This window comes from Giraffa tippelskirchi, chromosome 9 (genome assembly GCF_054371585.1).
Source record: "Giraffa tippelskirchi isolate mGirTip1 chromosome 9, T2T-mGirTip1v1.2.pri, whole genome shotgun sequence".
Lineage (NCBI taxonomy): Eukaryota > Metazoa > Chordata > Mammalia > Artiodactyla > Giraffidae > Giraffa > Giraffa tippelskirchi.
Window position 1 is genome coordinate 105,202,359 of NC_137283.1, and position 17,525 is coordinate 105,219,883.

The 17,525-nt window shown below is 39.7% G+C and overlaps 1 long non-coding RNA gene and 1 pseudogene across 1 annotated transcript in view; one reads left to right on the forward strand and one right to left on the reverse strand.

Moving 5' to 3' along the window:
- Window positions 1-17,525, reverse strand: part of LOC145521257 (uncharacterized) — a 222,634-nt gene that overhangs the window by 138,475 nt on the left and 66,634 nt on the right. The window lies entirely within an intron of this gene.
- Window positions 655-16,743, forward strand: LOC145520852 (nucleophosmin-like; annotated as a pseudogene).

Below are 17,525 nucleotides of genomic sequence, written 5' to 3' on the forward strand. Positions count from 1 at the left end.
CTTTGATTATGTTTCATTGTGTGATGAAGTGTTGGAATGTCCCTCCCATGATTAGGAAAAGAGGATGGGATAGCCACTTGTGTGACTATATTACAGTACATTGCATAAAACTTCCTCTTTGCAACCAAGATAGAGATTCAACTTCTCTCTTCAAAAGAGTAGCTGCCGTGCTGTCAAAGTGCCTGTGAGAGGGAATATGACAGAGAACTGCATGTTCTAGGAGCTAAGAAAAGCCCCTGGTTGATGGCCAGCTAGAAAACATGGACCCCAATCCTACAACCACTAGGAAACAGACTTCTGCCAACAATCTCATGAGTGTGGAAGAGAACCTTGAGTTCCAGAAAGGAATGCATCCCATGCAAACCTTGACTACAGCCTTGTGAGAAACTTGAGCAGAGGGCCCAGCTAAGTTGGGCCCAGAGTCCTGACCCATGGAACCTGAGATAAGAAATGTGTGTGACTTCAAGCCACTGAGTAATTATTTTGTGTGACAAAATAAAATTAAAATTAATATAATAGAAATGATGTCCTGAGGTAATATGAGAAAGGAGCCTGCCCAGAGCACACAAAGACCTTCAATAGCAGGAATCCAAGGAGTGATCATCTAAAACCAGAAGCTGACTGAGGGTTGGGAGTGGTCTGTCAAAGGGCAACATGCACTGCCCATCACATCAGAGGCATCTGATGATGGGAGTCTCCAAAGAACTCACAGGTCAGGGGAGAAGAGGGGAACCGTCTGGAGAGCACAAAGCCACTGTAAACAGAGAATGCTATTAACAGGGCCTCGTCCAGAAATAGCACACTGAGTGACCTAACAATGGAATCCTTGCCTGACCTAGGAATAAGCCTTCCTAGCACCATGAGACAAATTGGTCAGGAACTGCCTCCTAAACCTTGGTCAAATTTATGACCAATGAATGCACTACAAACAATGTCCCCTACCATTCCAGTTCTATGAGGGTCAAATCATTAGCCACTACAGCTACTGACCTACAAGTATGCCTTGAAAGGAATTCAGGATGAAGCATTCTGTCTTTTGGATATATGGTAGGTAGGTAAGACATATATCTAAGGAAGAATTTCAATGACCCCAGAGTCTTGCATCTTCTCATAAGAGAAAGGCACTAAAATCATTGTGATATCCCCTGCTCCCTGATGGTCCATGCACCATCCTCTTTCACCTGAATTACTGTAACAGCCTTCTATAAGTTTCCCAGCATCCATTATTGCCCTCTAGTGTCTTTTGCAATATAACAGCCATTAATTTGAAACAAACTGTTATTCCTCTGCTTAAAACCCTCCAGTCCTCAGCATCTTCTGCAAGAAACCTGCCTCAAGGGGGGCCACTGCAGTCTTCAGGCTGAAAGAGATTAGCTTCCCTAGTCAGAGAGGAAAAGATACTTCTACTAACAAAGTGAGCAGAGTTTAGAGGTACATTCTACAGCTACATTAGAGTCTACATGTTTCCATGCTAATTTTCAGGGTCCACTACTTCACAATAAATGCCATCATTTCAACATAAGAGATCCTGAAATGTTCTGAATTCAATTTACTGCTTGAGGGTAGCATACTATGTTGCATAGGTTTCAATAAACAGTGTTTTTCTCATCACTACTTTTTTCCTAGTTTGTAATTGAATTTGATACCCTTGTTAAACCAAGAGTTGTTCAAAAGAGTGCTTTTAAACTTCCAAATGGATATACATTTTTAAAAACTATTCTACTCCTGTTAATGTCTACTTTTGTGAGACTGTTGTGAGATAGTATGTTACGTATTGCTTCTTTTTTCTTGAATGTGTTAAGATTTTATATGTGTTCTAATACATAGACAACTGAATATAACTATTTCCTGTGTGGTTGGGCAACAATTACCTTCTGTACTTTTACATATAGTTAATATGTTAATTTTGTTTATCAAATTCTCTCTAGCCTTCCATATTTTGTATTGACTTAATTTGACAATTTCTGACAAAGGTACATTAAGGGAGAGAAATACCTGTTACGGCTCTCATCAAATGCAGAGAAAAAACCCAAGTCCTTAAATAAGTGGCAAAACACCCCCTGCTTCATTGCATCTCTGGCCTCTTTTCCTATCCTCCTCCTCCTTCCTCACCACTATCTCTTCCAGCCAGAAGCCTGTTTGCTGCTCCCCAAACATGACTTTCGCTCTGTGTTCCCTCTGACTGGAATGCTCTTCCCCAGAATCCACCCAGCTAACTCCATCACTGCCTTTGAATCTTTGTTCAAATCTTACCTCTTCAATGAGAACTACCCTCTCACCTTATTTAATACACAATCGTTCCCCACCTCCAAATGGCAGTTTCAATCCCCCTTCCCTACTCTATTTTTTCCTCTTTTTCACAGCATTTATATCACTCTTTGACCTACTATGTCATTTACTTATTTTGCTTATTCATTATTGTCTATCTTCCCTACTTGAAAGTAAACTGTGAGAGACAGATGTTTCTCTGTTTTGTCAACTAGTTTATTTCAAAACCCTGGAACTGTGCCTGGCACATAATAAAGACTTTGTAAACACTTGATGAATGAATGCTCTATCTCTGAGCAGAGGCTTTCATTTTGGTCACCCTTTCTGAGAATGTTCATTGCATTCTGAGACCTTTCTCAACTCTCTATTGGGAAAAATAAATAACATTTTATATGTGTTCCAATGGGTCACTAGCCATAGGTCTTGTTATGAGATCACATCACAATGCATCTATTTGCCAGTTATTTACTTTAAAAGTGTAGCAAATTAGTTAATACAAATGTATGTTATCATTACCAAAAAGACCACACACAGCCAGCATTTCTTAACTCTTTATGGCTTACTGCTATCATGGCCCAGAGAAAAAATGTATGTACACATATTTTCTTTCAAATTATAGTCTAAGAAACCCCGACTCTTCTTCATGAATCTCTAGGCATCCATAGACGTCAGTAAGAGACTCCGTGCACCCATACACTCACAGAGGCATGTACGAACACTTGGGATATAATTTACATGGACTCTCTGATCTCAATCTTTTTCTCCAGTACTCTTTAACTTTCCCCTACATCTTACCAAGTTGTTTTTTTTTTTTTTCCTGTTCATTGAAATGACTTTAGAGTGTTTCAGTTTCACAAAAAGCATGCAAGTACAGGACGACCACATGAAAATCCCAAGGGAAAGACATCGTGTAAATTTTCACTTCAAAGCAAACAAAATGCAAAATGAGGGTGTGGAAATAATTTCTTGGCTCATAAATATTTAATAAGCTTTTGGGTTGATGGGTGTCCAGTGGAAAACTTCTAATGTACTGTATTTAGAAGTAAAATACATAGTCATGCAATTCTTTGTGTGACCAGCTATGTTCCTTATATTCAGAATGCCTTATTAATTTGTATATTGTGAATTATAATTATAAAAGGCAGTTCCAGTTGTGGTCTCTGAGCAACAGTTTCCTATAAAAAGTTTAAAAGTCTGCCCAGGGGAAGCAGGCAGGCTCTGTCTGTACTATAGACAAGTGGTTTTTGCAATATCTGAAGTATATGAGGCTCTTCTGTGCCACTTTACAATTATGTACTGTAGTTTTCCTGACTCAATCACAGTCCCACTGAATCGGAATCTCCCAGGTGGTGCCCAGGCATGTAATTTTGAAAAACTTCCAGATGAATCTTTGAAGACAAATTGAGAAGCCCCTGTACAGACAGGGAAATGTATTTCTTTCCTTCTTTCCAGTTTGTATTTTGGGGTAGTACCTGATTTATAGAAAAGTTGCTAAAATCAAACAGAATGTTACATATACTTTCATCCAGCTTTCCTAACCTTAACAGTTTACATACTCATGAGTCATCTGTCAAAACTAAGAAGTTAACATTAATTAGTTCAGTCACTCAGTCATGTCTGACTCTTTGTAACCCCATGGACTGCAGAACGCCAGGCTTCTTTGTCCATCACCAACTCCCAGAGCATGTACATCGAGTCAGTGATGCCATCCAACCATCTCCTCCTCTGTCATCCCTTTCTCCTCCTGTCTTCAGTCTTTCCCAGCATTAGGGTCTTTTCCAATAAGAAATTAACAGTAATCAATTAATTAATTAACATTAATTAATGAGAAATTAACATTGATATATTACCTCTAATTAATCTACAGACTTCATTTGGATTTCACCAGTTTTTCCACTAATATTCTTTCTCTGTCCCAGGATCCGGGGGACCACATTGCATCATGTCTCCTTAGTCTCCTTTATCTGTGAAAGTTTCTTACTCTTCCTAGTTTTTCATGACCTTGACACTTTTGAAGATTACTGGTCAGATATTTTGTAGAACATCCCTCAATTTTAGTTTATTTATTGTTTTCTCGTGACTTGAGGGAAGGATACCTCAGAGGTGACACGCCCCATTCATCCTGGGGAACATAATAAGGAACATAATGTTAAAAACACTTGTCAATCACTGGTGAGGTGATCACATGATTAAGGTACTGTTTATTAGTTTTCTCCACTGCATAGGGACAACTTTTCTGTTTTCTAACAACACTCACTAGAGGAGTGGCGCTAAGTCTACCTACACTAAAGGAGAAGAGAATTAAATTCTCCCCCTCAGACAGGGGAGTGGTGTCTATTCATACCTAAATTATTTGAAATTCTTCTGTAAGAGAGATTTGCCCCTCCCCCTTCATTTATTTATTTAATCAACCATTTATTTATATTAGTATGAAAGTCGGAATTTTTAAAAAATTCTTTGAGGTATAATTCAGTTCTCTCCCTCTGCTGAAATTTGTTCTATCTTTGGCCATTTCAAGCTCTTTCAAGTTGGCTCCTGTGTCCTTTTGAATTGCTCCACCTTTTTTTTTTAATGCAGTTCCTCTCTTTCTGGCACTGTGAGTGCTCCAGGCTCATCACTGATTTTCTGTGACCCAGGACTAGAATCAGACATTTCTCCAAGGAGCTTTGGTTCCTAGTGTTGGAAAATGACTTCTGGAAACCAGGTCTAGGTGCTGGTGTGCTTGTTGCTGCTGAGGTTTCACTGCTTCTCGGCCCTCTCAAAGGACAGAGCTAGGAAATACACACATGCATACTAACCCATGTAAACACACATATCAATAATTCTTTTGTATCCCTCTGTTCAAGTATCAAACTAAACATGCATTCATACTGATGTTTCCAACTCTAATCTTTTACTGTCAGGTTTATTTCAGCCTTCCCTACTTATTTGTAACTTCTGTCCCTTCCAGTTAGAAATGTGATCCCATTATCTGCAGTTTATTTACATATTTGTTCATTCCTTATATACTTGCAAAGTAGTCTCACAACTGCTAACCCATAACCCTGTAAGAAATGAATTTCCCAACTAGAGTACAGTGTTTATGTATCATTCTTTTCATTTTCAGTTTTATAGCATCTAGTAAAAACACGGTTTTCCAAAGTTACTTAGATCAGCTCCTTTTAATCCCACCAGTTTACTTTTAAATATTTTTGCCTTGTTACACAAGTAAAATATGCTCAGTATAGAGATACAAGCAAGCAAAAATAAGAAAATACAACTCATCCCAGTACTACTACTCAGCAATAACAAGATAAGCACTGCTTACATTTTGCTGGACTGTGTACATGTATGTTATCTTTACTAATATCAAAACTATTCCTTATATTCCTTTGTAGGATTTTTTTTTTTTACCTAACACTATGGATCTTTAACGAATTATAGATTTATAGACAGAGGCATCTACTGTTAAGATTTATCTTATAAAGGCCACTCTGGTGATATGGAGAGAATACATTGGAAGTGGAGAGAAGGAAGCGGGTACTGAAATCAGAAACACTAATCAGTAACATAGAATTATCTAGACTGAGAGATAATATGTGACATATTTAGAGGGACAATGGGAATAGTTGGATTTAAAAGGCATTCAAGATAGAATTGCCAGGATTTTAGCAAGTGATCAGATATTGAAGTGAGATAGAGAGAGAAGTTGAAGAACTCTGACATTTTAAGATAGAACGGACCCATCAGCAGTGATGACATTTACCAGTGTCCACAAAGCAAAAGGATGGGTTTTAGAGAGAAGGTGATAGTTCTATTTTTATACATATTGAGTTTGAGATGCTTTAGATCTTCCAGCTGGAGCAATTCAAGGATCAGCTGGAAGTTTGTGTCTGGTGTTCAGATAAGAGGATCAAACAAGAGGCAGAACTTGTAGTGAAAATTTTGGAGTTCATGCCAAGAGATTGGGTGAAAGTCAGGGTGATCTGTAAATTTGAGGTAAAGAACAAGAAAGACAGTTGGAAACTTAATAACATTTAGGAAGAAGGAAGAAGAATCAACAAAGTAAAGAGAAGAAAAGGAAAAGTGGTCAAAGAGCTAAGAAGAAAACCAAAGGGGAATTGTATTTAGAAAGTGAAAAGTGTGAAGACTTCAGAGAACAGAGTGGTCAACTGTGCCAATGCTGCAGTCACAAAGATGAGAAGGTTTCCAAGGACTGAAGGAGGCAAGGAAGCCAAAATAACATACCAGATCTCCTTCCAAGAATGTGAAGGTGAAAACTAACCAAATCATAGACTGGTATCTTAAGGAGAGGTTAAGGTAGATGAGAGGCATTGTTTCCTTTCTTTCTCTCCTTTTCAGAACTGGGGACATTAACAGGCCACAGGTTGGAGGAGAGGAGGCTTTCCAAAGTCTGAGGTCCAGGTGGGTCTCCTGCCCTTTAAGGGACCCTTATAAGATGAAAGGCCTGGTGAGAAGTTATTGCCAATGTAAAGAAATTGGAAATTCTTAGTATGGGTTAGGTGCGGGCAGGGCTCACAGAAAATACTATAAGTCTTCACCATTTACACATACAAACATGCAGAAAGCAAGAAGAAATAATCAATAAGGTTACTTGTTTAAAATGGTGTCTGGGAGAGCTGTTGTATAACACAGTTAAAGCTACAGTTAGAAATCCTGAGATTCCTTGAAGAGAAACATAATGCAACTTTGTGCTTTTTACCCATGATACAGTTTTTAAACTCAGTCTATAACATTCAAGTGGTTCAAGAACAATAATACAATGTGTTTCCTGAGGGTTTCATAGATGTAATGAACTTGAACATGAATGGAACTCCAGTTAACCACTATAATACTGTGAGAAAAATCTAAACCTCAAAAGAAAAGTCTACACTTCATCGCTTGTGTGGGAGTAAATGTTTTAGATATGTCTAAACAAACAATTTCAACTTATTTATTTATGCCACATTTTATAGAAGAGTAGATTGAAAACATAAACAACACTGAACTGAAATAAGGGCTGTTTATTTATTGAATGGCTCTTTTCAAAGATAATAATGTGAGTCACAGAAGTTAACTATTCCCTTTTATAATACAACATGGAATTTCTTTTGATGTGAGCAAAGATACAATTATTTACAAGTAAAATAAATAGAATTTTTTACTTTTTAAAGTTAAGATAAGAAGACTGATTTATATCAAACTTTGACTGAATACAGATAGAAAATTCCACTCTGTGCTCTGCACTTGCTATACTACTACACTATTCTGTGCGTGCACGCTCAGTCATATTTGCCTCTTGGCAACCCTATGGACTATAGCCTGCCAGGCTCCTCTGTCCATGAGATTCTCCAGGCAAGAAAACTGAAGTGGGCTGCCATTCCATTCTCCAGGGGATCTTCCCAATCCAAGGAGCAAAGCTGGGTCTCCTGCATTGCAGGCAGATGCTTTAGTGTCTGAGCCACCAGGGAAGCCCACCACTGTACTATACTCTATACTTATTACAGTGTAAGTATATTCCGTAGAAGACCCTTCATGGTGAGGAGTGAGAAATAGAGCTGTGAGTGCCAACCCCAGTTCCGTTACCAAATGGCAGGTCACTTGCGGTCCCTGGATTTTGATCAGAGTACATTTTGCCAATTGTTTGATTCTAGTCACCTATACGAAACGTGTGATTCCATTTTCATCTCTGGAAATCAGAGAGATAAAATCTTCTGATGAGGTGACTAAGGCAAAAAGAAATTCATTGACTTACTGAAGACAACGAAGACATCAAAAGAACCAGATAAAGACAGAATGCCTCAGTTCACACCACCACAGTACAGTGGCTAACAGCAAAAGCTAAGGATTGGGACTGCCTGAGCTGGAGCCCTGAGTAAGTTATTTTACCTCAACATCCTCATCCTAAAAACAGGCTAATAAAAGACCTACTGCTTAGGGTTGTTGTGAAAGCTGAGGAGTTAGATAAAGAAAAATGCTTAAAACAGTGCCTACTACATGTAAAAGACTCAAGAAATGTTAGTTATTCGTATTATTTGCACTATCTTCCTCATATTTAACCTTCAGGGGCTTAAATTTCTTAGTCAAACACGAGGTACATTAAACTACTCAAAAAGTCAGTCAGCCAAAGCCAGATGCACTAATTAAGTGGCTTGAAGAGTATACAATTTGGGACGATTATGAAGGCAGCAAAGCCCCTGTCAGAAGCCAGGCATTTGAGGATCCTGAAGTGTATGCATGATCAGCATCCTTTTCTATCCATCTTCCTCTGCTGTCCACTATCACATTATAGAACACAGCATGTTACTACGCCTTGTAAATTCTCTGGTTGTAAACCAGAACAAATGTAGGAATTCTAGTCCTGACTCCACTGAGAGGTTCTTGGATCCTCTACAACTTATGGCTGAGACACTCACAGAATGTTTGAAGTTGGAAGAGACCAACTGGATGTTTTTATTGTGAAAGCATGCTTTACGTGCAGGCCCAGAGGCCAGCTCTGTAATTGCTGGGTCCTGAAATCCAGGAGGAGCTGACGGGGATGGTGAGGCTGCCGAAGAGCAGGGCCCCAAGCAGCTGCACGCAGTGCAATTGTTGAGAGCCAGCTTTCTCAGACAGTGCTTGTATGGATGGCTCAAGTTACCCAATTCCTGGGTGAAGTGAGCTGTTATTTATTCTAAGAGAATAGAACTGAGGTGGGAAAAGAAGAGGATAACAGTAAAAGAAAGGGAAAGCAAACGATGTTTCCTGCTTGTCCACTCAAAAGGCAAGGAGACATTTTCCTTAATGACTTCATTCTGACAAGACAACACTCCCTTGAATACTTCACTACAAGGCAGTGAAAGGAGAGCCAGGCTGCAGGAGAGCAGGAGCATTTGAAGGCAAACATATGGAGAGAGTTTTCTTTTTAAAAAAAATTTTCCTAGCAAACCATCCAAAACCCATGCAGTTGTAATTATTTATCTATACTAAGCAAGCTTAATCATGAACATACTAATAAAATTTCCTCTCCTTTTGTGGGGGTCCAGGCAAGGGTAGTATTATGAAAGAAGAAAAAATGGAATATCAGAATTATCTTTACAGATCATCTGCAAAATCCTTTTGAAGAAAGCAGTACAGCTCAGTGATTAACATGGCTTGGTTCCAATTCTTTTCAGCTGCATCCTGAATAACGGGTAAACCTTTCTTAACCTGAGTCTCCTAGAATGTGAAATGGGGAGGAACATGGCGCCTGTCTCATGGGAGTGCTAGGGAGGCTGAATGAAACAAGAGAAACCAAGCTCCTAGCAAGGCACCTATTAAGTGCTCTAAAAGTGCAGTATGAGCATTGGACTATTGGGTGTGACTTGATATTTTCTTAATCCAACATATCAATCACTTCACTAGTCAAAGCAAATATAATCTGAAGCTTTCTTAAAAGTTGTTGTTTAGTCACTCAATTGTGTCCAGCTCTTTGTGACCCCATCGACTGTAGCCCACCAGGCTCCCCTGTCCATGGAATTTCCCAGGCAAGATACTGGAGTGGGTTGACATTTCCTCCTTCAGGGGATCTTCCCGATCCAGGGATTGAACCTGTGTCTCCTGTTTGGCAGAGAGATTATTGACCATTGAGCCACCAGAGAAGTCACAACAATTACTAAACTTTTTTTTCTTTTTCTTGATTGTTAACTTGCTGTTCCCCAAATTATAGCTTTGTGCTTTTAATTTTTAAAATGTGAAAAATCACCAACTGAAGGCCTCCAAGTTGAACATTTCCATAGAACACCAGCTATGGCTTTAAGAAACTGCTTTAAGAAACAGTGCTCCCAGATGAGAACATGATGTTTGGAAACTTGTCATTAATATCCTATTAAAGCCTGAAATCTATTCTTGGGGGGATACTCAGATCTGTTGCAGAAGTAGAGTGAGGTCTTTGGCCCTGAGAAGTTTATCATTTAATAGAGCAACTGGCTATAGACAGAATTACATAAATAAATGTAACAGAAGCACATAAGCAAACATTTATACATAGCTGAGCACAGCTGCTTAGGTTTACACAGGTGCAAAATAATATATCAGGGAAAATATTTTTAAATGGTTATTATAGTACTTGGCAACTAGCATACAGAGCAATGTAAGTTTTGAAACTGCATAGAACAACATACACATGGTCTTCATAGTTGCTAAAAATATGTGGAGCCTAAAGAGGCTCAGAGATTAATGAAGAATCAAGGATTTCCAAATTTGGGGAAGCGAAAGGCAAAGGAGAAAAGGAAAGATATACTCATCCGAATGCAGAGTTCCAATGAATAGCAAGGAGAGATAAGATAGCCTTCCTAAGTGATCAATGCAAATAAATAGAGGAAAACAATAAAATGGGAAAGACTGCAGATCTCTTCAAGAAAATTAGAGCTACCAAGGGAACATTTCAAGCAAAGATGGGCACAATAAAGGACAGAAACAATATGGGCCTAACAGAAGCAGAAGATATTAAGAAGAGGTGGCAAGAATACACAGAATAGCTATACAAAAAAGATCTTCATGACCCAGATAACCACAATGGTGTGATCACTCACCTAGAGCCAGACAAACTGGAATGTGAAGTCAAGTCCATAGGAAGCATCACTATGAACAAAGCTAGTGGAGGTGATGGAATTCCAGCTGAGCTATTTCAAATCCTAAAAGATGACACTGTTAAAGTGCTGCATTCAATATGCCAGCAAATTTGGAAAACTCAGCAGTGGCCACAGAACTGGAAAAGGTCAGTTTTCATTCCAATGCCAAACATTGTTCAAGCTACCGCAAAATTACCTCATTTCACATGCTAGCAAAGTAATGCTCAAAATTCTTCAAGCCAGGCTTCAACAGTACATGAGTCAAGAACTTTCAGATGTTCAAGCTGGATTTAGAAAAGGCAGAGGAACCAGAGATCAAATTGCAAACATCAGTTGGGTCATAGAAAAAGCAAGAGAATTCCAGAAAAATATCTACTTCTGCTTCACTGACTATGCTAAAGCCTTTGATTGTGTGGATCACAACAAACTTGGAAAATTCTCCAAGAGATGGGAATACCATACCACCTTACCTGCCTCCCGAAAACCTGTATGCAGGTTAAGAAGCAACAGTTAGAACTGGACATGGAACAACAGACTGGTTCCAAATTGAGAAAGGAGTACGTCAAGGCTGTATATTGTCACCCTGATTATTTAACTTACATGCAGAGTACATCAGGAGAAATGCTGGGGTGGATGAAGCACAAGCTGGAATCAAGATTGCTGGGAGAAATATCAATAACCTCAGATATGCAGGTGATACCACCCTTATGCCAGAAAACAAAGAAGAACTAAAGAGTCTCTTGATGAAAGTGAAAGAGGAGAGTGAAAAAGCTGGCTTAAAACTCAACATTCAAAAACTGAAGATCATGGCATCCGGTCCCACCACTTCATGGCAAATAGATGGGGAAACAAAGGAAACAATGACAGACTTTTCTTTTGGAGGGCTCCAAAATCACTGCAGATGGTAAATGTAACCATGTAATTAAAAGACGTTTACTCCTTGGAAGAAAAGCTATGACAAACCTAGATAGCGTATTAAAAACCAGAGACATTACTTTGCCAACAAAGGTCTATATGGTCAAAGCTGTTGTTTTTCCAGTAGTCATGTATGGATGTGAGAGTTGGACCATAAAGAAGGCTGAGCACTGAAGAATTGATGTTTTTGAACTGTGGTGTTGGAGAAGACTCTTGAGAGTCCCTTGGACTACAAGGATATCAAACCAGTCAATCCTAAAGGAAATCAGTACTGAATATTCATTGGAAGGACTGATGCTGAAGCTGAAACTCCAATACTTTGGCCACCTGATGTGAAGAGCCAACTCATTAGAAAAGACCCTGATGGTGGGAAAGATTGAAGGCAGGAGAAGGGGATGACAGAGGATGAGATGGTTGGATTGCATCACCAATTCAATAGACATGAGTTTGAGCAAGCTCCGGGAGATGGTAAAGGACAGGGAAGCTGGCATGCTACAATCCATGGGGTCACAAAGAGTTGGACATGACTGAGTGACTGAACAACAACAACAATAAATTTGGGGAAGAGCAAGTACAATGGATTCAAAATGAATGGGACTGAATTGTTGTTGACAATTATTCATGATTGATATTTGAGCATTTCCAATGTACCAAGAAGGGCTTCCTTGGTGGCTCAAACGTTAAAGAATCTGCCTGCAATGCAGGAGACCCAGGTTCGATTCCTGGGTCAGGAAGGTCCCCTGGAGAAGGAAATGGCAACTCACTTCAGGATTCTTGCCTGGAGAATTCCATGGACAGAGGAGCCCGGCAGGCTACAGACCATGGGGTCACAAAGAGTCAGACACAACTGAGCGACTAACACGCACAATGTACTAAGAATAAGGCTTCAAATGAAACTCACAATCCAAAAAGGTTGTGTCCATGTTACTTCACATTTCACAGATGAGGAAACTGAAACTCTGGAAAATTCAGCGCCTTCAGTGCTAAGTGTCAGTGAGTGCCAGTACTGGCATTTGAACTGGGTCTGTCTGATTTTACTGAGACAACCTAGAGGGATGGGATGGGGAGGAAGGTGGGATGGGGGTTTGGGATGGGGGACACGTGTACATCCGTGGGTGATTCATTTCAATGTATGGAGAAAACCACCACAATATTGTAAAGTAATTAGCCTCCAGTTAAAATAAATAACTTAACAACAACAACAACAAAAACTCCCTCTTAAGTTATTACTCCACTTCCTTGCTGTCATGAACTGAAAAGATAAGAGAGGTAAAAGTGATTCATTTTAAAGCAGAGAGTGGGATGAAAGGCTGTAACTAAGCCTCTTAAAGCCTCAAATGAAGATCATGACAGGACCAAACTGCGCAGAAAAGAGGAGGAGGGTATGGGAAGAGGAGCCTCGGGTGAGGAAGAGCCAGCAAGAGGGGCTCAATGGCATACATTTATCTACCATCTAAAGCATTACAGACAAACTCTTCCTTTATTACTAAGCAAATTGTTTTTACTTGAAAACTTTAAGGAGATCCAATCAATCCATCCTAAAAGAGATCAATCCTGGGTGTTTATTGGAAGGTCTGATGTTGAAGCTGAAACTCCAATACTTTGGCCACCTCATGCGAAGGGTTGACTCATTGGAAAAGACCCTAATGCTGGGTAGGATTGGGGGTGGGAGGAGAAGGGGACGACAGAGGATGAGATGGTTGGATGGCATCACCGACTCTATGAACATGGGTTTGGGTAGACTCCGGGAGTTGGTGATGGACAGGGAGGCCTGGCGTGCTGCAATTCATGGGGTCGCAAAGAGTCGGACACGACTGAGCGACTGAACTGAACTGAAAACTTTAACTCCCTAACAAACACTGCAGCATCACAGTACCACATAGTAAAGAGCAGGTCATTCCAAACATGCATGTAGATAACCATAGAGAGAGTACTGGTTATATATTTGGTGACGTGGTCAATCGGTAAATGAAGTGGAAAACTATCTGCTGCCTTAACAACTACTCCATCAAGTTACCTTCTCTGAATGAGTTCCTTGTACAGCATTCTCTGTTAACCTACCCATTAGAGTAAGAGTGAATGTCCCAGAAAGATGGACCTGGACTCAGCTGAGTCTCATTGGCTTTGGACCCTAGACAAGCTTCATAGGAGCTCTAGGCGTCATCTCTAACATATGCCTGGTAGATCTCTCCTAGGGTCATGGAGAGGACTAACTGAGAGGATACATGTGAAACAGTATGAATACAATGCTTACCCCACAGTAAGTGCTCACACATACTGCAAGTGCAAGTGTGCGGTCATGTCTGACTCTTTGCAACCCCAAGGACTATAGCCCACCAGCCTCCTCTGTTCATGAGATTCTCCAGCAAGAATACTGGAGCCATTTCCTCCTCCAGGGGATCTTTCTGACCCAGTAATTGAACTGCATCTCCTGCATTGCAGGTGGATTCTTTATGGAGGAGCCACTGGGGAAGCCTGCTCTAACATATTAGCTATTGTTATAAAAGATGTTGTAAGATAGGTAAGGCACTTTATAAGCCCTTCAAGGCAGTCAGAGGCATCCTTTCTCTTTGCTACTGAAATTACCAATGATATTCTTCTGCTGAGGATATAAAAATCTACCATTTATCACCTCTGAATTAGACAAGCACATTTCTGCTTTGGGTGATACCACTTATTAATGTGGGATAGAGATCTAGTTAAGCACAATACATTGCAAGTCCAGTAGTCAAATCTTATGGCTGCAGTGGTCTGGGGTAGGGGGTGAGGGTGCACTGCTAATTTGAACATTTCCTCTCGGGCTTTTTGTTTCCCTCTGGCTTCTTGTGAAACTGCTTGCTGGGCTCAAATGCAGTCAGGGTTTGCAGTGCAGTTAAATGATGCTCCTATCGCACAGTTGTACAAGGTTTTGTTTGGGTGCTGTTCAATCAAAATGATGTAGGGGTGGAGTCGGGGAGGGAGTGCAATCTACTGCAGCTGTTCATCATTACCCAGATAAGCTGGAGAAGCCTCCCAATTAAACTTCATGTGTAATAAAACCAATCAGTACATGAAAACAAGAATTTCTCATTTACTGAAATTATATTTGGCTTGTAACTGCTGTCTGGGAATGTTGAACCAGGTAGAAAACATTAAGAAAATTGTCCTCCTCCCCACAAATTTAAGCTCGGTGATCATTAAAACAAAAAGACCAAGAGCTTCATTTGGTAGCCTAAGCTGTTTTTGTTCTGTTTTCAATGTAAGAATAGAAATATACATTATTTCCTCTGCTGTAAAATAATAAACTAAAGCATACTTGCAACTTAAAACCTGAAATAAATGTATGGGGCATATAAATGTTTTCCTAAGTCTTTATGGCTTAAAAATCTAAACAACAGAAATTAATTTGAAAACATTTTCCTTACATGTATGTTTATTCCTATCAGAGAAAGAAAACAAAGTAAAGAAAATGATGCATTTATGTAAATAAAGATGGAGACATCACCATAAAAATTAGTAAGGCCAGTCAAATGATACCATTTTTTGAAATCTTGCTGCATATATATTATTGTACTATGCTGGATGATCAATATAATATTAAGGGTGATAAGAACTAAGCCTCATTAATTTTGTGACTAATAGGCTCTCAAATATTTATTGAAATGACTTTAACTTAATTGAGTTGAATTATATTAACTTGAATCAGGACAATTATAAGTCACTGCCACTATACTTAAATCTCCAATGTAACTGCTGCTGCTGCTGCTACTAAGTCGCTTCAGTCATGTCCGACTCTGTACGACCCCATAGACGGCAGCCCACCAGGCTCCGCCATCCCTGGGATTTTCCAGGCGAGAATACTGGAGTGGGTTGCCATTTCCTTCTCCAGTGCATGAAAGGGAAAAGTGAAAGTGAAGTTGCGCAGTCGTGTCCGACTCTTAGCGACCCCATGGACTATAGCCTACCAGGCTCCTCCATCCATGGGATTTTCCAGGCAAGAGTACTAGAGTGGGGCCAATCTAACTAAAGAGTTAAAATATAAATGCATGAAATTTTGAATAAAACAACTATGAATAATAATACATGACTATATATATTTTTTAAATAATGACTTCTCCAGAACAGTAGTTGTTTATCTCTGTCCACATTTTCTCCAACCAAACATGTGCCATCAACCTCATGGAAAATTCAGTGAGTGTGGGGATGCACCCTGAGGTTCCAGAACCATCTTTTTGGTTGTGAACTAAAGGCCAATGAAGATTATGATGAAAATGAGCTACAGTTATCTTAAGAACAGTCAGTTCAGGGGCTAGTGCAAAGGATGAATCACATACTGTTGAAGCAGAGGCAGTGAATTATGAAAGCAGTCCAATTAAAGTAGCACTGGCAACTTTGAAAATGTCTGTTCAGCCAACAGTTTCCTGTGAGAGCTTTGAAATAACACCACCTGAAATCTTACGGTTGAAGTGTGGTTCAGGGCTTGTGCATATTAGTGCACACACTTAGCAGCTGTAAAGGAAGATACAGATTCAGAAGATGAAGAGAAAGGGGATCTGAAACTCTGAAGTATATCTGGAAAACCTTCCTTCCCCTAGAAGTGATATCAAGTTAACAGAAAAAAGTAAAATTTGCTGCTGCTGAAGGTGACTACAATGTTGATTTTGGTAATGAGAAAGCTAAAGAAAAAAAGTTCCAGTAAAGAAATCTATATAAGATACTCCAGCCAAAAATGCACAAAAAACAAACCAGAATGGAAAAAACCTCGAAAACTTCAACACCAAGATCAAAGGTCAAGAATTCTTAAAAAAAAAATAGTGAAGAACACCAAAAACACTGAAAGAGCCTAGTTCTATAGAAGACATTAAAGCAAAAATACAAGCAAGTATAGAAAAAGACTGTTTTTCTGAGAGTGGAAGACAACTTCATCAACTATGTGAAGGATTATTTCCAGATGACTGACCAGAAGTCTATTCAAGATCTCTGGCAGTGGAAGTGGAGGAGGTCTCTTTAAAAAAAAATAAGTTTAAATGGTTTATTAAAATTTTCCATCTAATTTCATTTCTGTAACAATTGACATCTTGCAGTTCTTTTCATAATGAAGAAGAGACCCTTCCCTACCATGTCTGATAAATATTTCCCAGGTTCCATTGCCAAGAGTGTGTTGTCCAAAATGCCTAGTTTAGTTTTTAAAGAAGGAAAACCACCCTTTGCTTGGTTTTAAGTACACATGAAATGTTATTATAGGGCATAGGTATAGTGGTGGTAAGACAAATGGAAATGGTGAGGAGACAAATATACACATGAAATAAATTCAAGATGTTAAATAAAAAATCAACCAATGTAATCGCTAAATTGTGTCCAACTCTTCGAGACCTCATGGACTGGAGCCTACCAGGCTTCTCTATCCATGGGATTTCCCAGACAGGAATACCGGGGTGGGTTGCCATTTCATTCTCCAGGGGATCTTCCCAACCCAGGAGTCAAACCTGATTTTCCTGTGGCTCTTGCATTCGCAGACAGATTCTTTCCCACTGAGCCACCTTCAGTTCACTTCAGTTCAGTCACTCAGTCGTGTCCAACTCTTTGCGACCCCATGGACTGCAGCATGCCAGGCCTCCCTGTCCATCGCCAACTCCCAGACTTTACTTAAATTCATGTCCATTGAGTCAGTGATGCCATCCAACCATCTTATCCCCTTTCATCCCCTTCTCCTCCTGCCTTCACTCTTTCCCAGCATCAGAGTCTTTTCCAAGGAGTCAGTTCTTCGCATCAGGTGGCCAAAGTATTGGGAGT